At 54.6% G+C, this 22,009-nt stretch overlaps 1 protein-coding gene across 1 annotated transcript in view; it reads right to left on the reverse strand.

Annotated features, from left to right (window-relative positions):
- The window catches only part of SRRM3 (serine/arginine repetitive matrix 3), a 56,671-nt gene extending 43,121 nt beyond the window's left edge, over positions 1–13,550 (reverse strand). The window contains 1 exon segment of the mRNA XM_040455657.1: positions 13,443–13,550. The gene's annotated coding sequence lies outside the window, so the exon portion shown is untranslated.
- Positions 13,551–22,009: the final 8,459 nt, after the last annotated feature.

The following is a 22,009-nucleotide window of genomic DNA, read 5'->3' on the forward strand; positions in this document are numbered from 1 at the left end:
ACAAGAAGACTCTGAATTCAGAGTCAGAAGACTTGAGCCTGAATTCCAGTTCTATCGCTTCTGTCTGGGTGACCAAGGGAAGTCATTAAACCTCCCCAAGCCTCAAGTTTTCTCATCTGTAAACTGAAGACAATACTCCCTACTTGATGACGTGGTAGGATCATTCATTCTTTCAGTGACATGCTTGTTATGAAGACAGATCCTGGTTTCCATGCCGGGGGAGCAAAAAGAGAGACCAGAGAGGGCCTGTCTTTGCTGCTGATGCTCAGAGAAGGCTTCACAAAGGCAAGGATGTTTGAACTGGCCCTTTGAAGGGTGAGTCTTGTCCATGTAAGGAAGGGGGAGCACAGGCAGGGCAAAGCACGGGCAGAGGGCAGAGACACGGCAGGGTCCAGGGACCTGGGACTAGGAGGGGCAGGATGGCATGGCCTGCATGATGGGGTGCAGGCGGGGTCTGTGAACACAGGGTGAGCCCGGTGTGTGGAGAGGGCGGTGGGGAGGGACACGCCTCCTGAGTTTCCTGGAGGAAAAAAATTTCTTGGTGGCTATCAGAAACGTGACGGACCTTACCCACAGGAAACCCAGGTACTTAGGTTGTGAAACTGGGTCCAGGTCTTTGTAGAAGGAAGTGTGCAACAATAATTGCGTGTCAAGATATTTTATGAAGCTGGAAAAGAAAGACCATCTCCACTGTGCAGAGGAATCCAGGTGTGCCTCTAGCCTCCTCCCACCCTTGGCACTGACGCTATTGACCCCTCCCTTCCCTGTGGGGACCCTTCTCCAAACCTCCAGCCCGCAAGCATGAGCATGGGGAGGGGGGTAAAGATAATCAAGTAGTGGGTGCAACAAACTGGAAGACCTATGCTGCCCAGGCAAGAGGGTGGGGCTGGGGGCCACGGGCCACGGGGCCAGGTAACAGCACCCTCAGCTCTAGGTTCGGGTCACTCATTTGTGTCATAGCTATTCAGCAAGTGGCCCCTCCAGGGCCCCTCAGGGGATAAGAGATGCAGGCGAAAATGTACCGATGCCTATGATATAGCAAGATAAGTACTGGGATGGGAGATGTGGCAGAGACATCAACTGAGCTGGGGTGTGTGGGGAGGGGCATAGCTGGGAGGTCTTCCCGGAGGCGAGATCTTGAAGTGGAAGTAGGAGCTGGTGGGACAAAGAAGGGAAGGAAGGAAGTTGTGGGCACAGTGTGGGGGTGCGTGGGAAGAAGGCTTGGAGAGGAAAGAGGGAAGAGCATAGGCCTGTGCAGGGCTGAGCACAGCGGGCCAGGGGGGTGGGGAGTGGGAACGAAGGAGCTAGGATCATACCCTGCAGGCAATGGGAAGTCAGTGAAGGCTGTTGAGCTGGGGAGGTCATGGTCAGATTTGCATTTTGGAAAGCTCTCTCTTGCCGCCCAGTGCCCTCACTCTTGGTGATCCCTGCCCTTTGGATGGAGCGGTCTGGCCCTAAGGGCAGCCCGATGCACATTAGCCAGGCGCAGACCAGCAAGTGGCCGAAGAGCCAGCCCGTGTTCAAGTCATCTCCTGTGTGCCTTAAAACGACTTAACCTCTGTGCTCAGTTTCCTCATTCGTAAAATGGGATTCATATAAATACCTACACCCCTCCCCTGCTTAGGGGTGACGTAATTCACCTTTAAATTAAGGGTACACAGTAAGTTCTATGAGTAAGTGTTAACCGCTAGTTTTGCCCATAAATGATGCCAACCGGTCTAAACCACGACAGGCGTGAGTTAACCAGTAAGGCATATAGATCAGTCTAAATCAGAACGGGACCAGGTAGATGAGTACCTCTCCAAATCAGCACCAACTTGTAAAGACGGGCCAACAAGGCGGCTTTTCACAGCCAGCCACCCACTGAGACCAGTACCTGCTGCGGCAGGAGGCCTGGGAGGAAGTACTCAGCCAGCCTGGCAACCAGAGGGTTAGCAGCGTGAGCTTCCTCCCTGCCTTGGAGCCTCTCTTGGGAGGTGCTGGCACTGCTATTTGTTACCCAACCCTCGAGAAGACGCGGCAGGGGGGAGGGAGAATCGCTGAAAGCCTTCCTTTCAATTATTCAGCAGTCAGAGCTTCCTGCTGCCCCTGTTGGAGCCAGAGGCAGGCTCTGGCCGGAGCCCCTGGGCTGGGTCTGGCTGGGTTGGGCCTGGACGGCTGGTTCTAGGAGGGGCCGGCAGCCTGGCCCGTAGGGGTGCTGGCACCACAGCCTGGGCTGCAGCGCTCACTCGTGGTCCCACTCCGGTCCCCCCCATCCAAGCCCTGCACTGGGCCCCGGGCAGGGCTCTGAGCTGTCCCCTCCCTGCAGTCTGGGTCTGCCGTGGAATGGATGCGGCCGGGCTGAGTCCCTAAGAGCCAGGATGGGTTGTCCAGGGCAGGCAAGGGAGGGCGGGCAAGCCTACTGTCCACAGGACAAAGCCCAGGCAGCTTAGCTGGCCCTTGGGTCCTGAACAATCTGTCCAGGTACCCTGTGTCTCAGACGCACGACACTCTGGTCCACCTAAGAACACCCTGGCCCACGCTGCTCCCTCTGCCCCGAATGCCCTTCCCTTTCCGTTTTTTTTCCTGTAAGACTCTGCGCAAGCATCACCTCCTCTAGGAAGCCTTCTGCAACCTCCACTGGGGGACGCTCCTCTGCTGTGCTCTCAGAGCCTTACCCACTGGCTACTACTCTCCAGTTCTCTTCGTCCTACTGTGACTGTTTGCTCCCTGGGCTAGTGAGGGCAGTGACTCCAAGGGCTCTCCAAGGGTAACATCCATCTTTGTGTCCCTTGTGCCCAGCACAGGGCTTGGCACAAAGCAACCGAGCTGTGAACCTTTATTAAACCATCTGTGACACTTCGCTGAAAGTCAGCCTGTGTTTGCCCTGATGGGGAGCTCCTTTTGTTTTTTTGTTTTTTTGTTTTTTTGTTTTTACCACTGCCAGAGACCTCAGCAGGAAAGGTCCCTGGTTACTGCTCTTAGTATGCCCAGACTTTGCGTGTGCTCACGTTTTCACACAGGTCACATTGTCATATGCTTTGTAAACCTTGGAGTTTAGCTTGTCTTGAATGGATACAAAGGACTTGCCCTGGGACCCAGGCCCCTGCCTATCAGCCCAGAACCTCTGTCCTTGCTCCTGTTGGCTCTGGTTTGGGTTCCCAGGGCAGAGGATTTCGGTGACCGGTCCCTAGAGACAAGGAGGCCTCGGCCTTCTGCTCCCTACAGAGGAGCAGACAGTATAGGCAATTCAGCCCAGGTGAGATCCGGTACAGACCAGTGTAGCCCAGGACAGGCCATGGAGAGCCTGAAGCTGGAGTTCAGACTGGGTACATCAACAGTGGACAGTGCGGGAACCCACAGACCCACGCAGATCAGTATTATAGACCAGTGGACCAGAGCAGGACGTGTAATACTGGTCATTGACAATAACGCCGACCAGTTCAACCTGGAAGGCAAGCGTGTGTAGACCAGTGCTGAGACCACACAAACAAGGAGTTCATTAGTCTCCCTTCCCCTCACCCTAGTGGAACAAAGGAACGCATCCCACTCAGCCCACTCTACTTCTCTTCCGGGCCCTCGCTAGCCTTTGGGAGCTGCAGTCTTCAGCCAGGGAGCAGACAGTGTCCCTGTGGCTGCCTGAGCTAGAATGGGTATCTGAGGTTTGGGCAGAGGGAGCCTGAGAAAGAAGCTTTGTATGGCTGACCTGTCACTGGTGGCATGGGCTGCCAGAGAGGTGATCTCTGTGTCCTGGGGAGGGTCCAAGCCAGGTGGCCTTGGTGAGGCATCCTAGGGAGAGGCATCTGTGTGCCAGGACTCCCTGCTCTCTGAGGACTCTTCCTAGTTGGCCTCTGGGGCTGAACGTGGACTGAAGTCAGAGGAGCCCGTGGGCTGACATCAGCTTCCATTATCCCCTTTGCCCCCTTCTCCCCTCAAGGACCCGATCCTTCAGGCTCACACCCAGGAGCTGGGCCGAGGAAGGGCAAGATGAGCTAGAAGCTGTGTGACCAGATCTCTTTTCCTTTTTGAGCCTCAGTTTCCCCATCTGGACGAAGTGTCGGGAGCCTGGATACTACTGGGGCCAGGGAAGGGCTGGGCTCTGAGTCTCTGGCAGTGCAAGACTTAGAAGAATCAAAGTTGCTGGTGATGTGCAGCTCCAGGAGTAATCAGCCGGAGGGGTGTGTGCAGGACAGACAGACAAGCCCCTTCCACCCACTGGGGAGGGTGACAGGAGAAGCCAGGGCAGCTGCCTCCATTGCCCACACAATCTCATTATGGAAAATTCCCTCTATTGACTCAGCTCTAATCAAGCAGGCTGCCCTGGGCATCCCCCCCAGGTTTCTGCTGGGCCGGGTGAGATCAAAGAGAGAGCCGGGCTGGGGGCTGGAGCCTCGCCTGCCATTCCCATCGATCCAGATGCGCCTCCCGTTGCTAGGCAACAGCCTCCAGTCTCTCCTGGTCCTTCCTCCCCCAGGGGCTGCAGGATCGGGCAGTAAGGGGAGAAGAGAGACCCCACATTTGTTCTCCCGGTCTTCCCTTACCAAGCTAGAGATCTCTGTCAAAAAGCCCTTCTCTTACCCAGAAAGCCACCTCCCTCATCCTGGCAGGTTGACCCTCCTGCAAAAATGGACCCCTTTCTTCCCCCACATTTGTATTCATCTCCAGAATACTCGAAATTCACACCTCCTATGCTCCACATACACACTCTCTCAGGAAGACAGGCCAGGGATTCTCAAGAGGAGAAGGGACACTCAAGGGGTCAGCGAAAAAGTCAAGGCTACCAACTTCCAGCCCAGCGCTGCACTAGATGTGGGAGCCATTTAATCTTAAGAGAACGACTCTGAAGACAAATTCACACTCCCAGTTTTGAGTGGGTTGGCATTTTTTTTTTCTTTTTCCAAAACGTAGGATGCATTTCATAGTAGTTTTTTCTTTTTTGTTTCAAGTGCTATAATTTAAAACTGTAAGTTGTGTTTTAAAACAGGCACAAAAATGTACTGTGGGTTTTGGGGGCTGTAATTGACTAAATAATACAAATCTGATCATTTTATCACATTTAATATTGTGCACATTTCATCTACCCTATCCTGCTCATCTGTCCTTTTTTTCCTTTAACTGAATACATGCATGCCACCCCGCAGTTGTTCTGTGGTGACCTACTTGTATCATGGCTTATTTAGGATTTTAAGGTCTCTCCCCCTTCCGAGGTCTTTAGAGCCCTTAGGGATGGAAAGCATCTCCCTTTTCCCTCTGGTCCCTCATCAGACCTTTTTTTTTTTAATGCAACTGAGGGGCAGGAAGAGGGATGCACTTCCTGAAGTATAAAGAGCCAGACTTAGGAGTTCACGGGCTCAGCCCTGAGAGCCACAGTCCTGGTGCCATGGGTCCTGCCACGGCCTGCCACCTGCTCCCCCAGCTCTGCGGCACTGTGACAGCTCCTTGCTGCCTCCCCTGCTCAGCCCCAGTCACACACGTCAACTCTGAGAGGCACAGCTTTCCAGGGTCCTTGACAAATGGTAGCCAATTAATGTCAATTAATCTGATTAGCCTAAATAGTTAATTAAGCAGTTAATTAACAACATCATTGACAATAACCTACGGCTCCTGAGGGATTGTGGGTGGGAGGCAGGAATGGTGGGGGGCTCTCCTTGCTCCAGGAAGGGGTGAGTCCCTTAAGGTCAGGTTGGGCGGGGGCGGCTCGTGCAGCTGTAGCCTCTCCAAGTCTCACCTTGCTCTGCCATGAGCCCCAGAGTGTTCATCAGGGCCTCGTCTGATCCCACCCCAGTAACATGCCCTCCCCTGCTCCCTGGCCAGGATTGACTTATGTGGGAGAGGCCACACCTCAGCACAGCAGAGGAGGGAGAGAGGCCTATTGTCTGGAAGACTGTTCCACTCTAAAATCGCAGAGAGGAGTCCTTGCCTCTGCTGCCACCACACCCGCTCCAGACTGGGCACCTCGCTGCTTCGACCCCTGTCGGGGCCATGGACTTCCCCGAGCTGCAGAGTAGCCCTGGAAGGGAATCGTCATCCTTAAGCCCATCCTTCAGATGTGGAAACCGAACACCTCCCATATGCCAGACATCGTGTTCGCACCCGGGACCTACAACGGTGAGTAATGCAGAGAGCCCTCAGAGAGCTCCTGGGGTACCATCAAATGGTGCAGCCTCTTTGTTCCTGCCATGTCTTAGCTGGGTGATGTTGGTGACCTTGTTAACCTCTCTGTGCCTCAGTATCCCCTGCTGTGACCTGGCTACCTCATAGGATATTTTGAGGACCGAGCGGGAAATGCCAAATGAGTGTTCACGGTGACTAAATGACCTGCCAGGACAGAATGTAAAAGGGGCCGAGAAGGAAGTAGCATGGGACACTCGGGAGCACATGGAGGGAGGAGAGTTTGGAACAAGGTATTGTCCAGAAGACTTGTGAGCAGAGGCTGAAATTCGAAGAGGTAGAAGAAGAGGGAGGAAGGGCATCCAGGCAAAGGCAACAGCATATGCGAAGTGATAAGGCGCCGGTTTTCAACTCTAGCATGGACAGTCACCTGGGAGCTTTAAAAAACTGCAGACCCCCAGGCCCCACACAGAGATTCTGAACCCATCATTTTGGGTGGGTCCCAGGAATCTGCTTTTCACGGACTGTTCTAGAAATCCGGAGGCGGGTACTCTACGCCTAGAGACCATGGCTGCAGTGGTTCTGAGTGTCCCAGGTTGGGAGGAGCTGAGCTACAGTAGGAGAGGCCCCTGGCCATGTGACCCGTGTCCTGAAAACACACCGCAGGCCCCCAGTTCTCTCCATCTGTTCAAATCATGCTTGCCCTTCAGTGGTGACCTTCCCGAAACAGCTCTGGCCTTTCGCTTACCTGCTGGAAACATCCCATGGTTTCTCTGCTGCCCACAGGAGAAAGGCTAGGCTCCTCGGACCGGCACTGTGGCCCTTCGTGAGGCCTCCCTCCCCAGCCTGGGTCCAGACCCCGACTCTCCAGCCATGCCGTTCCCCAAGTGCCTGGTGTTCCCTCCATATCTCTGCACATGCTGTTCCCTCTGCCAAAAATGCCTTCCCCTCTCCCCCTCTCCCTGGCAAACCTGGACTCCTCTTAGCAAGTCCATCTGTGAAGCTGGCCCCAAAGTCCACTGGGCAGGCAACCTCCCCCACCGCCAGGGCCCTAGCTGTCCTTGGAATGCTCCCCCCTTAACCCATATTCTGTCTCAAAACATTCCCCAGTTTATGGGCCTTGTTCCCCACCAGGCTGGGGAATGCTCCTCCCTTTCTCCAGTGCCTAGCACAGAATTTGGGGATGACAATGATAATTGAGCTTTTAAGGTGAGAGGAGCTGCTGAGCAAAAGTTTGATGAATGAATGAGTGATTGAAAGAATGAGCGAATGATCCTCTCTGCTTTCTGATACATGAAGAGCAGGGGGACAGAGGGAGAGAGAATTTGGAGGCAGAGAAGAGAGATGTTCTGGGGACACTAAAGGATGGCTCACAAAGACCAATAAGCATGTGTCAGGCCCAGACAGGGAGGGGGGACAGGGCTGCCTGGAGGCAGGACCTGCTGGGTGTCCTAGCTTCCTTCCCGTCCCAGAAGTCCCCAGAAGTGGCATCCTGTTGGGAGAAGGGGTGGCTCAGCTCCTCTCCCAGCCCTGAAGCTGGGAGCCCTGAGCGGGCGCCCGCTCCCCCAGCCTGGGGTTCTCTGTTTGATACCGAGGGCTGTGCCAGCAGCTGGGGCTGGGTGCGGGGACAGGCTGCCCACCCCATTCTAGCCCTGCCCCTGGCCCATGGGTCTTTCTTCCTCCCTGAATGAGTCTAGCCTGGTGCACGTGCACGTACACATACATGTCAAATCTCCCAGAGGCATGTCTCCGGTACCTGTCCCCTTTGCAGTCACCTCCCCCCAACGCCCAGCTTCTTTGTCCTCTTTCCATCCTTCCCTCCACCCCAGTGCAGCCAGAGTGGGCTTCCTAAAGGGCAGATCTGACCAGTTCATGACAATGCTGCAAAGCCTCCCATGACTTCTGTTGCTTTCCAGATAAATCCTCTGCTCTTACAGTGGTTCCTAAGGTATTTCTCGACCTGGCTGGGCCTTCTTCACTCCCCACTGGGCTGCCCTCCGCCGTTTATTCTCAGGCATTCCCTGTGTGCTACGTCTGCATTAGATTATTCACCAGGACTTTTCATACCTTTGTGCCTATGCTGTTCTCTGGGTGTCATGCCCCAGCCTTCTCTGTCTGGCACCTTCTCTGTCGTTCTTGAAAGCCCAACGTAAATGCCCCCCTCCCAGAAGCCTCCTCTGGCTGCCCACATCACCATGGTCATCTTAGCCTTGGCAGAACCTCAGCAGGTCGTCAATGTCAGTTCCCTCATGCCTGCCTTTCCCACTAGTCAGGGAGTTCCTCAAGTTCAGGGTTGGTGTCTGGTTCACCTGTGTCCTCAGTGCTCAGACCGGACCCAGAAAATAGGAGGCACTCAGTAGATCTTGACCGTGTGGTCTCACACTCAGATGATGGCCACTGAGCGCACTGGGTTTAATCCTTTCCTGAGTCACTTCTCATAGCACACTTGGGGGAAGGTAGCATTACGCCCATTTTACAAGGGAGGAAACAGATGTGGTCGTGGAGGTTGGGGCCCAAATGAGATCAGAGTCCAGGAGACTGGCAATCGCCTCAGCTTTCTTCTTAGGTCTTGTTGGATTCAGGTTCTCACCTTTCCTGGGGGATGTATGACCCTCACATGCTCCTCTTTTCCCCTTAGCAGCTCTGGCCTTCCCCACCTTGGTCCCGGGCTGAGCGTCACAGGGCCCAAAGCCATCCTCACCAAGGGAAACCCACAGCCAGCAGACTCCAAAGGTGTGCTCCACCTAAGAGGGAAGGGGGGGGGTGGTGGAAGGTTCTCCCCACAGGTCTCCCGGGCTCCCTTGGGAAGTGGCTCTTCCCATGTCCAGCCTTCAAATGGCCACTAAAAGCCAGCTTTTTAAAGAATCTTTAAAGACATCAGAGAATTCTCATGATAGAGTGAAAAATGGGATGCTGGCTTCCCTCAGCAGTGTGCTCCCGGTTTTTAAGCTCTATGTATCTATGAACACATGGACAAAATCCTGGAAAAAATACCCTCCCCCCGCCCCCCACCTTCTGATGTTCACAGTGGCTATCTCTGGGTGGTGGGACTACAGATGATTTCCATTTTCTCCTTGGCTTCTCTACTTCTCAGGTCTCGCACAAGGAAGGTGTACTATGTTTAGAATCACAAGAATCCAATGAAACTTGCTTTTACCTACCTGTCTCCATCCCGGGGAGTTTGGGGGGATGGTGGTGGGGATGGAGCTCAGTATGGGAGGGGTCTCGGAGCCACAGGCCATACTCAAAGCTAGGAATAAAATAGATAGGCCAAGAGCTCCCCAGCTCAGTGAGCTGCCTGCACCCCGGGGTTCGATTCACTGGGCCCAGACCGCCTCATAGGCCTCAAAGACCCCGGCAAGATGCTAAGGGAAGTGTGCTCTGCCTGCCAGCTCCAGCTGGCACAGAAGCCTCTGCGGTGGGCAAGAGGCCAGGCTGGGGGCGGCAGGAGGCTGAGGCCAGGCTGAGTGCCCAGGAAGCAGTGCCGCAGGTGGATGGGCTGGCGGCTTTTGGCTGGGGACAGGGGTGTCCCTGGGGGTCGGGGGCTGCTCTGGAGCCAAAGCACACATGGCCACTGTGGCCTTTCTCCCAGGCCAAGGGCCAGCTTGGGTAGCCTGGACCTGGTCACTTGCCCAGGCCCCCTGAGCCCCCCATTCTGGATGACATGGAGTCAACAGGGCTTGGCCTCTAGGGGTGGAGCTGTCACCCTCCTGTGCTCATGACCCAGAAGAAGGAGAAGGGGCAGAACCCAGAGGTGTCAGCAGGCACCAAAGCCACAGTGAAAAACCTAGCCTGGGCCAGGCTGGGGTCTATAACTGTTGGTGATGAGCCTGTCATAAGCCCCCTCAGCTCCTTTGGGCCTCCTACCTTCTCACTGACCTCTTCCCCCCCACCCCCACCATAGAGCAGCCCACCCCCCTTCCTCTCTGTACCCACTCTGAGTGCCCTCTTTGATCCTCCCACCTCTCTGAGCCCCTGACCTTTCTGCTGGGCCCAGGTGGGTGTTAGAATTGAGAAGGAACTTTTCCCTTTCTTGCCTGGCTTTCCCTCCCCACTCGGACTAGACTAGTCACCAGGCAGACTCACTCCCTCTACAGGGCCCTGCATCCTGTCTTTAGAGCATCAGCTGCAAAATCCCTCCCTCTCCCCACGACACCATGAATAAGCCTCAACCACTGCACTCCTGCTGCTTCCGTGGATTTGGGGCCTGTGTATGTGTGTCCTGGGAGCCTCCTAGAGTCTGGCGAACAACTCTGGGGGGCGTGTGGAGGGCACCTTCAGTGTCCCTGCAGGTCACCTCAAGTCCTGGGCCAGGAAAGCTAAATCCTGGCTCAGCCAAAGAATCTGGGGTCTCCAGGTAAGCCATTGGGCCTCTCCAAGCTTTGTTCCCCCCCTTTAGTTAAGACCCCAAGTTCATAGCTGGGAGGGACAGGTGAATTTTAAATCTCAGCTCCAACTAATAACTCAAACCTTGAAACACTTGGCGGTGACTTCTATCTCTGCCAATAGAACCACGGGCTTCCCGATATACAGATTTATAGGGCAGAGAGATCTTAAAATCGTCACGATGGCAGGGCTTTCGGGGGGTCATTCGGTCAAACCCCATCATTTTATGGCTGAGGACACCAAGGCCCAGAGACAGGAAGGGACCTGCTCAAGGTCACACAAGCAGCCAGGGTCAGAGATGGGCCCAGAAGGAAGGTCCTTGGGATCCTGTCCCAGAGCCCTTCAGATGCCTGTGCCACACACCTCCTCCCACCTCCCGCTGGCCCACAGTGCCCTGGTTGACCCTCACTCAGGAGAGCCTGGGGAATTGAGGACAGAGTGATGTTGTGGAAGCCTCGCTGGGCCCCTGCGGCAGTGGGTGTGGGCTGCACCAAGACCTTGCTCTGTGACCTTGGGAAAGTCACATCACTTCCAGGCCCGGTTTTGCTCCTCTGTGAAAGGGATCGAGGCCACCTTTGATACCAGGTTACGTGAGGATGAAGTGAAGCAACGTACATGAAGTGATAGGTCCATGGCAGGGGCTCAGAATATGGGAAGGAGTCAAGGGAGAGGGTGAGTTCCCCTCATCTCTTTAGCAGAACCCCTGATGGCTGCTGGGACAGGAGGAGCCTTGATTCTGCCCCTGGGGCAGCAAGCAGTGGGCGGAGGAAGAGAAAAGTCAGTAGGGGAGGCTGACCCCAGCAGTACTAGCAGTGGCTTGTGACCATGGCCCCATCTCGGGAGGGGGGGCGGGCGGGGGGGGCGCTAACTGCTCAGAAAGGAACAGGCAGTCACTGGCTTGCTGAGGTCAGCAAGAGGCTGGCAGGCAGAGGAGGTGAGAAGTGGATACGGCAGTGAGCAGTTGGGCCTGCCAGACCCAGACTCCCCCTCTGGCAGGCGTGACAGTGGCAGGGGTGGGTTGCGGTGGGGGCACGCAGCTGGCCCGTTCAAAGCACATTCTACCTCCAAATATCCCAGTGACCTTGGGGGAGTCAGCTCCTCACTGCACTGCACACCCTCACTCATATGCCTCAGGCTCCCCACCTGGAAAGCGGGCATCATGAATCGAGAAACTGGCATTTAAGTGGGCCTGGATATCAAGGGGCTGGGACAGGTCATCAGCTGCACCCAGGGAAGACAGCTTGGGTGCTTCGTGACCTTGGGAAAGCTACTCGAGTCTCATTTCTCAGCTGTGAAATAGGGACAGCGATGGCTTCCCGGGAAGTTTTTGTGAGGATTGACTGAATCAACAGTAGCACTGTGCCAAGCGTGGAGCCTGCTCCAAGGCCCTCAGCCAGTGTCCCCCTCCTCTGGGAAGAGAAAGATGTGCTTCAAACAATGCTAAGAACTTTCCCACCTTTATCCAGCTCCTCCTTAAGAAATTCTTACTTGCATTCAACTGACAAACACTCCCCCAGAATTTTACAGCCCCAAAGTAGTTTCTCAGTCCTTATCTGGATTATTTCTTGGAATAGCCAAGTAGAGACTGTTAACATGACACCTGTTTTACAGATTAGGAAACGGGCTCCGAAAGGTTAAGTGGCTTACCTGAAGTCATGTAGCTTAGATTTGAACCCATGTCTCTCAGACTTCAGAGTCCATGACACCCTACCCACCTACCCCCACCTCTTAAAATCCAATCAAGTCTTTATTCACCCTTCAAGAATTCCTCCTCCACCCCTCACAGGAGAGTGGGATGGGGCATAAAGTTAAGGAACCAAAAAGCTGGTAATGTGTGGGAGCGATTTCCTAGCCAGCTTGGTCCTATTTCTGGCTGGGGGAGAATTTGGTACATGCCGGGGCCATGACCTTAAGATGCACAGAGAAACTCTCCAGCTCCTGCCCTGCTCTCCGCCTAAGTTCCTGCCTTTTCCCTTGACACAGGACAAAAGGCCAGCCCAGGCCCTCTGATGCCAGAAGTGGGCAAGTGAGTGTGGTCTTAGGGGAGTGAGAAGTCATGGCTGGGACAGAGCATAGGCATTGGAGTACCAGGCCAGACCTGGGTGCCCTTCTTTCTCTACCCGCCAAACCCATCCCCACAATGGACCTGCTGCCAGGAGCAGGAACTGCAGGAAGCTTCAACACTGCCCAGGCAGGAGCCCTGGGAGGGGGGGTGGGGGGGAGAGGATGCAAGGCAGAGGCTGCGTCTCTTCTCTTATCTCTCCTTTTTACCAGGAATCTGCTCTGAGCTTGGGCCCACTCGGAGCTTCAGAAACTCTCCCTGGGCATTCAGAGAGGCCACAGAGAACCCCCCTAAACTCCTGGTGGCTATTTTCTCTTCTGTGCCCTCCATCCTCTTCCCAGTGTGAGAGTAAATGCCATCCTGTGTGAGACCCAGTTCTCGTTGCCAGATCCTGCCTCCCTAGGGGCATTTGGGCAGCTGGGAAAGGGGCCAGGCTGTCCCCTATGCTGCCACCCCCTTCTGGACAGAAGCCCAGCATTCAGGTGGGGGCTTGCGCCTTCCACCCCTCCCAGTGACCAGCCTCTCCACAGGGTCCCTGCGTTAATCTCTCCCTTCCCTAGGGAGCAGGTCCTTCTCCTCAGCTGGGGGAGGGCAACTGGGCTGCAGCTGAGCGTCTCCCTAACATCCTCATGGGCCAGGCCATGGCCATTTATGCCCAGGGGAGTCCTGCCCATGACCCCACAGGGTTCCCACTTTCTCCGTTCCTCTCAGTGAAATGAACAATGTTCCTCATCTCTGTTTCCCAGGTGCCTGGCACCCTCGATCAAACACTCTTGCAGTCCCCCAATCTACCATCTGCTCGCGGGCCTGCGGACCTCGAGCCCCTGTCCGACTGTGGAGGCCCGAGGTTCAACCCAGCCCCAGCCCCTATGAGAAATGCCCCCGCCCCACTAGGGGCTCTCACCTCCCCGCTGGCCGCCGCGCTCCGCCGGGTGCTGAAGCCAGGCCCTCCGGCCCCGCTAGTCCCAGCTTCCTCCTCCGCTCGACTCGACAGGGCAGCTCCGCGGCCCCCACGGCCCCGCGCCCTCCGTCTCCCCGCGGGCGCCGCCGCCGCCGCCGCCGATTGCTGAAATGCTGGACAGCGCACCACCATGGAGGCGGTCTCCCTGCCCGCCTGCCGGCCAGAGCGGTCCGGCCTCCACAGCGCCCTCCGCAGGCCCGGAGGGCCCCCCACAGCGGAGGCCAGGGACGGGCGTCCGGCTTGGACTCTCCTTCACCTTAGTTACATCAGGTCCAGTCCTTGCGGGTGGGAGCACTCCAGTCCCCAGAGTCGCCCGGGGCCAGGGAGGTTATTAATTTGGAACTGGAAAAAGAACTCGGCATCCTGAATTCTCGCCAGGACACTGACTGAGCAGCTGGTGTCTAAGAGGGCCCTGGGATCCGGCTGGGAGATGTCCCAGGAGGCCCCTTTTATCGCGCATCCTGGTAGCTGGACAGAGGCTGGGAAGGGTGGAGGGGGAGGGCCATCGTAACTGGTAGAGGAATTTGGGAATGGAATCGCTGGACCTTTGGTGGTGCTTGGTTGGGCGTCTGGAGTTGTGAGTCGAAGTCACCCTTTGGTTACTCTCTTCAAGACCTTGGGGTGGTTTGTCCGCCCTGCAGCTTCCACCTTTCTTTCTTTGACTGAACAGTGAGCCAGCTGAGTGCAGGAAATTCAGGGGTAGGGCAGGCTCCTGAAGAGGATTTGGAATCCTGGAGACCTTTCTTTAATGGAAGCCAGGGACGTGGAGGAGGCCCTACTAGTGGTGTCCTGGTGGAAGCTTCCTGTCCCAGGCAACAGGGCTGGAAGTGCCAGAGCAGACTTGAGCGGCACCCAGACTAGGGTGAGGCAGGTGAGGCTCTTGGGGCGTAGGTTTTAAGAAGGCATGTATACGACCCTGAGAATCATCCCTGGATGGAGTGTATGTTTGTTGTAAGTCTGTGCAGGTCTATGTGCATGTGTGCCCAGTCTGTCTATGTGTGTGTCTGTGTGTGCCCTCCTCCCTTCCCCACTCTCCCAAGTTTCTTCATCCACATGCGTCTTTGGAGTGTGTTTGAATGATTGGCATCCTGGCACTGCAGGCCCATTCCAGTCTGCAGAACAAAGCTTGGGGTCGGGGAGAGGAGCTACAGCTGCTTTTGTCATTACCACAGACCCATGGCCCCAGGGGCAAGTCCTCTGCTGGTCTCCTGCCTTCTGGCTGCATGAATATTTCATCTGCTGGGGCCTTGGGCTGGCCTAGCACCAGTGTGCTCCCTCTTCCTGCCCCCTTTGCCTGGCTGGGCCTCCCAAAGCAGAGTAGGCAGTAGACAGATCAAGGGCTCGGAGAGGGCCCCTGAAGGGCCCACAGGCCTGGCCTCGCCTGGGGAGCCATGGCTGAGTGTACAGAGGGGGAGTAGGCGAGGCCAGAGGCGGTGCAGGGCTGGGGCATCCTCAGAGGGAAGCTTGTTCCTTTGATGAAATCAAGTTGGCTTTATGAAACCTCACCACACTGATTTGGTTCCTGACCAGCCCTGGCCTAAACCTCAACTGTTTGGGACTAGTGTCTGGGAACACCTTGCCCTAGCTGGGCACCCTTCCTCCTGCCCTCCCCTCAGCTGCCTCTGCAGACGCTGCCCCCTGGCTTCACAGTGGGAGGTACTTCAGGACAAAAGGGGAGGGGGGCCTGCAGCTGGCTCAAGCTAGCCTCCCCAGCTCGCTTAGGCCCTCTATTCTACCAGACCTGGGATTCGCAAACCCTGGACACCTGGGTAGCCCCTCAGCCCCAGGAGCCCCCTCATGCCTTGTACTCCTTTGCCCTGCCTCCGAGGACTAAGCCTTTACCTTGGGCTCTCTACCAGCCAGCTAATTTTCCAAAAAGGGCTCCTTCCCTTGTATTCATTTCAACAAACGGCATCACCGTCTGTGCTGGTTTTTCTCCATTTGCCCCTCTGGGTCCATTTTGCTCCCTTCTCTGCCCTCCTCGAGGCCTTGGGAGGTTGACCTCTGCAGACTGATTACCCAGGTTCCCTTGCCCTTGACTACTGATTGGGTTCATTCGAGGGGAAGTGTCACCAGGGGAATGAAGAACAGGAGGAGGGAGAAGCTAGGTATTTATTCCCCTACTGAGTTCTTCTCTAGCTCTGGTCCAGTGGCTCTTTGTCCACAGCTCCAGGGCTCCTGGCCAGGCTCTGGCATTGTTACCTCCCTGTGGCACATCAGGCCTATTGGGGGTGGCTCCTACTGCTGTGAATCTGGGTGCTCTTCTGTCCTTGTTGGCTTGTTCTGATATCCCCACCTGCAGCTCTGTGCACTGTCCCTTTATTACACTCTCTTCAGTTAAGACTTTGGAGGTGCTGCCTACTCCATTCTGGGTCCCTGCTCCACTCACTTCTACACCCCCACCCCCAAGCCCAGCATCCGAGTCAGAGCCCTGTGAGGCCTCCAGCCCTCCCTCTGCTTCCCCTTCTCCCTGCAGACCTTCCACCTCCTGGAACTGCCTTCTTCACCTCCGTGGTGTCTGCCTGGCCCAGGTCCCGGACCCCCGTCTCGTGCCCACCCTTCCCCATTCTCTCTCCCCTGGAACATACATCTCTACTTGAATCGCACTTGACCAATGAACCCTTCAAAGACCTCCCCGTATAGAATAGCATCTCCCTGCCCAGCAATCTTTTCCCCTCTGACCCTCCTTTAAAAAAAAAATTATTGGGCGCCTGGGCGGCTCAGTCGGTTGTGTCTGACTCTTGATTTTGGCTCAGGTCATGACCTCCGGTTCGTGGGATCGAGCCCTACATTGAGCTCCGCGCTGACAGCGTGGAGCCTGCCTGCGATTCTCTGTCTCCCTCTTTCTCTGCCCCTCTCCTGCTAGCCTGCATGCTCCCTCTCTCTCTCAAAATAAAGAAACTTAAAAAAAAATGTTGTGGTAAAATATATGACATAAAATTTACCATTTAACCATTTCAGGTGCACGGTTCAGTGGCATCAGGTACGTCCACATGCTGTACAGGCATCACCCAAATCCAAACTGGGACCCTGTACACAAGAAACATTAACTCCCCGTCTCCTCTCCCCTCAGTGCCCTGGCACCTGCCACTCTACTGTTGTTCTCTGTGAATGTGTCTCCTTTGGGAACCTCATATAAGAGGAATCATATAGCGTGTGCCCTTTTGTGTCTGGCTTATTTCACTTAACATCATGTCATCAAGTTTCATCCATGTTGTAGCAGGTGTAGGAATGTCCTTCCTTTTATTTTTTTTAAAAAATTTTAAAAGTTTTTATTTATTTTTGAGACAGGGAGAGACAGAGCATGAACAGGGGAGGGTCAGAGAGAGGGAGACACAGAATCTGAAACAGGCTCCAGGCTCTGAGCTGTCAGCACAGAGCCCGACGCGGGGCTCGAACTCACGGACCGCGAGATCATGACCTGAGCTGGTGTCGGCCGCTTAACCGACTGAGCCACCCAGGCGCCCTTTCCTTTTATTTTTTTTTTTTTAACACTTTTTAAAATGCTCATTTATTTTTCAGAGAGAGGAGGGGAGGGGCAGAGAGAGAGGCAGGCAGAGGATCCGAAACAGATCTGTGCTGAGAGCAGAGAGCCCAATGTGGGGCTCAAACTCACGAACCGTGAGATCATGACCTGAGCTGAAATTGGACGCTTAATCAACTGAGCCACCCAGGCGCGCCAGGATGTCCTTCCTTTTTAAGGCTGAATACTATTTTATGGTAGATAAAATAGTGTATTTTGTTTCTCCATCCATCCATCAATGGACATTTGGGTTGTTTCCACTTTTTGGCTATTGTGAGTGATGCTGCTGTGAACATCAGTGTATAAATATCTGGTTGAGTCCCTGCTTTCAGTTCTTTTGGGCACATCGCCAGAAGTGGAATGACTGGATTACATGGTAATTCCACGTTTGATTTTTTTTTACTGTTCATTTTTGAGAGAGAGAGCGAGAGCGAGTGAGCAGGGGAAGGGCAGAGAGGGAGGGAGAACCAGAATCTAAAGCAGGCTCTGGGCTCTGAGCTGTCAGTACAGCTGCCCTTTCTCTCTTACTCTGCTGTGCCTCTGCCACCCTCTTTCTGTGCCATCTTGTGTCTAGAGCACGAACTCCATGAAGGCAGGACTCGGTCATGCCTGTCTCTGCATCTCCCACACCAGCCACGGAAGGCAAGAGTCATTGCTTGTTGAATCGAGTTGTTTAGTTTTCTGTCTGCCTTCAAGCTGCTCTCTGTCTCCCCCACCCCCTTTTTTTAATTTTAATTTTAATTTTAATTTTTTGCCTCTCTGCCCCTCAGTCTACTCTGCTCCTCTTTTCTCTGGCTCTGCCTTGTCCATTTATCTTTCTGTATGATATGATGTAGACTTGTACCTTGGGGCACTTGACCTTAGAGTTAGTCCCTCTCTTCTGGTGCCTCTTCCTTTTTTTTTTAATTTTTAAAGTTTATTTATTTGTTTGTTTATTTATTTACTTATTTTTTAAGAGAGAGTGCGTGTGCAAGGGAGGGAGGGAGGGGTAGAATCCCAAGTAGGTTCCACACTGTCAGCACAGAGGCCTCAAACCCATGAACCTTGAGACCATGACCTGAGCCAAAATCAAGAGTCGGACACCGACTGAGCTACCCAGGCTCCCCTCTTCTGGTGCTTCTTCAAGTGTCCCCTCAACCCTCTGCATCAGAACCACCTTAAATGCTTATTAAATGTTTTCGTGTCTGAGCCTCTCTCCAGACTTACCCTACAAGGGTAACAAATAGTCCAAAACGTAATGACTCAAAATAATGACGATTTTATTACATGTCACAAGTTTGGGGGTTGGAAATTTGGGCAGGGCTTGGGTAGGTGATTCTTTTGTACCACAAGGCTTTGAATGGGGTCCCACTTTTCATAGGGTGGGTTTTTTTTTAAGTTTGTTTATTTTGAGCGAGAGCGCACATGGGAGGAGCAGAGAGAGTGGGAGACAGAGGATCCCAAGCAAGCTCTGCCCTGTCATCGAGGAGCCTCATTATGGAGCTTGAACTCACGGACCACGAGATCTTGACCTGAGCCGAAATCAATAGCCTGACACTTAACCGACTGAGCCCCCCTGGCGCCCCTCATGGGGTGGCTTTCAGCTGAGGGATGGGTTGTGGACCAGAAGGTCAGGGATACCTTCATTCACATGTCTGGGGCCCCCGGTGGGGATGGCTGGAGGGTTAGGCTCAGCTTGCTTTCTCTCCTTCTGCAAATAATCTCTGGTCTCTCCATGTGGTATCTCCAAGCAGGGTCATCAGACTTCTCACATGGCAGCTCAGGGCTCTGAAAACGCCAGCTTCAAAGAAGGGGATATAGAAGCTGCCAATTTCTTAAGGCCCTCCCTCAGAAGGCATGACATAACCGTCCCCATTTTCTATTGGTCAAAGCAGTTACCTCACTCCACTCATTCATTCATTCATTCATTCATTCATTCATTTAAGTTTATTTATTTTGAGAGAGAGAGAGAGAGAGAGAGAGAGGATGAGTGAGGGAGGGGCAAAGGGAGGGAGAGGGAGAGAGAGAATCGCAAGCAGGTTCCGTGCTGCCAGCATAGAGCCCGATGCAGGGCTCAAGCCCATGAAGCCAGGAGATCATGATCTAAGCCGATGGAGGCTTAACTGACTGAGCCACCCAGGCGCCCTCCCCCACCCCCCACCCCACTCCATTTAGAGAATTGCTTCATCATTCATATTCAAAGGTGGGACACCTCTACATGGGAGGAGGGGCAAGGAGTTGGCGGCCATCTTTTTTTTTTTTTTTTTTTAAGATTTATGTAATCTCTACACCCAGCGTGGGGCTTGAACTCAGTACCCTGAGATCAAGAGTTGCATGCTCCACCGACTGAGCCACCCAGGCGCCCCTTGGTGGCCATCTTTAAACCACCATATCTACTGAGTCACACACCTTGGTAGACCCATGATCGTGCGCCTGAACTTGAAGACCCAGTGCAATGGCCCTCATCTGTCCAAGAGCTCATGCCCCTCAACCCCTAGGCTGTTCCTTTGCCTGGCATGCCTCACAGCCCCGTCACCCTGGGCTTCCCCTGTCATTCAACAGTCTCCTTCCTTGGCCTACCTCCCAGAGCCCACAGTGACACTTGTGCGAGACATGTGGGTAGGCCCCAGAAGGATGGCAGGATTCAAGCATGAGCGGCCAGCAGGCATTTGCAAGAGACTGCACCAGACATGCGGTGGAAGCTGAGTGATTGCATAATCCTGTTCTCACTGGAGAGAAAGGCCTGGAACTGGAAGATAAAAATAGTCCCTTGAACCTCAACTCCAGGGGATTTGTGCAAAGCCACCCAGGGCACATAAGACCAGAGGTGATGGTCTGAGGCCACCTGGAATTGTCGATCCTCCAGTGAGCGATGAGCATGTGCCTGGGGTGCTCCTGGCTGGCCGTGGGCCTAGGAACTCTGAAGGCATTGCCACCGTCCTCCCATGCAGGCAGGTGTGGGGAGGGGTCAAGGGGCCTAAAACTTCTTCTGAGACTGGCTGGACTTGGGCCCTCAGGAGGCTCCTGAAGCAATCTGGGAGGTATTTTTGGAGGAGAGTCTTGAGCTGGGCCCAGAGTGTGGGGAGGGTGTGACAGACTCAGTGGGAAGAGTGGGGTCTGGAGCCAGATTTGCTGCTGACTAGCGGTAGATTTGGAGAAGTGATGTAAGCCTCGTTGGGCCTGTTTCCTCATCTGCAAAACGGGGCTGATAATACCCGTCCGAGTGTTGTGCTCCGTTTTGAATTATTATAGATCTTCTCAGGGTCATAGCTTGCAGCAAAGTGGTGATATGGGTGAAGGGCCAATGATGTTCTGGCAAATGACAAGACCTGGGCATCCAGGTCACTCCCCTTGTCCTGGTACCTTAACTGTTCACTCTTTGCCCCTGGCCCAACCCTCTCTCCTGGGTCCCATCCCTGCCGCCCTGGTGCCCCCTCCTTGGCCAGCAGTATGCTGGTTCCACACTTCATTCAGGGACCACTGCCTCTCCCTCACTGTGCCTCTGCCCAGCCCACCCCAGGCCTCTTCCTCTCCATTTCCTTCCCCTCCACTGGCACATCTCTGTGTCTGTCTCTGTCTCTGTCTCTCTCTTGCTCTCTCTCTCTGCAGAGCCTGGGAAATTGAAGAGTCCCTTGTGGCAGACAGGCTGGGCTGACCTTGAAGTGGATCTTTAATAAAAAATGAGCAGAGGCGGCAGCCTCCCTCGCTCGCCTCCCCTGCACTCCCCTCCTCCCTCCCACCTCCTGCTCTCTTCTCTTTGCCTGTGAATCCCCCATAAGGAGCCCTTGCTCTGGTTAAGCACTGCCTTCATTAGGGAACTTTGGAGGGCACTGATCCCTGGGATGCGGGAGCATGAAGGGAGGAAGCTTTTGGTTGCATTGGGGAAGGGTATGGGGAGAGTGGCTTATACTCTGAGGCCGTGGGCCCTGCCTGCTTCTGCCTTATAGCTTTCCATTGGAATCAACCCCACCAAGGCTTCACAACTGTCCCAGTGGTCCAGCCCCTACCCTGGTGCGAGGCTCTCATGGACTGGAGTTGGGGGGCCAGCAGCAACAGCAGCAGCAAGTGGGCTCAGGAGGGAGAGTGGCTCACACTCTCAACTTGGCCTGATCCCAGCATTGTGTTCATCCTCATGACCTCGAATCCTCATGGTGAGCCTGTGAGCTGGAGATCATTGTCCCAACTCACAGGTGAGGACACCAAGGACCAGAGGGTTTCAGAGCTGCCTGCGGCCACCCAGTCGGTAGGTGGCTAGGGCAATGCCTTGAATCCAAAACCCAGCTCTCTCCTGGGACCACTGGCCTCAGAGCTGTGCACAGTCTTACCACTGCCCTGACCGGGGCAGCCAGCTTCTCTTCTGCACCAAGGCTGGAACTCGCTTAGGCCCTTGAACATAGTCCTTGTGGGAGGGATAGACCTCCCAGAACCAGGGTACCAATTCCCTGGTTCCTCAGTATGTCCCTCTTTCCCCCCGGGGCCTTTTGGGAATCCCCCTGAGCTGTGCACATGGTGGGTATGTGAGTCTGGCTGGCTCAGCCGCTGTGCCCTTAGGGCTCGAATAGATCTTACAGGTGTATGGGAGGTCTAGACATGTGTATGGATGTGTGTGCACAGATGAGTGCATATAGCGTGTTTAAAGCACGTGGGTGAGAAATGAGTGTGAATTTGCAAATGAATGAATGAATAAGTCACTCAAATGGACAAGTGAATGAGGTGTTGTGTGCCAGGCAAGGTAGAACCAGGAGCAGAGACTGTGCCCTCTTGGGGCTCTCCCTTCCCGTGAGGCCTGCTGTGACAGAGACGCCCGCCACATGTTCATGCTCCCCTTCCAGAGTGTATAGTTGTCAATGGGATGTGAATGCCCATCCAGGGACTACATCTCCCAGCATACTTTGCATGTAGATAGACCATGTGACTAATGCTCACCAATGGGATGTGGGCAGAAGTGACATTTTCCTGGAAGAGGAGCCTAAGAAGTGGGTGTGCCCTCTCTCCCCTCCCTTCCTAC

This window comes from Herpailurus yagouaroundi, unplaced genomic scaffold, assembly GCF_014898765.1.
Source record: "Herpailurus yagouaroundi ecotype Mexico unplaced genomic scaffold, PumYag 216, whole genome shotgun sequence".
In the NCBI taxonomy this organism is placed as follows: Eukaryota; Metazoa; Chordata; class Mammalia; order Carnivora; family Felidae; genus Herpailurus; species Herpailurus yagouaroundi.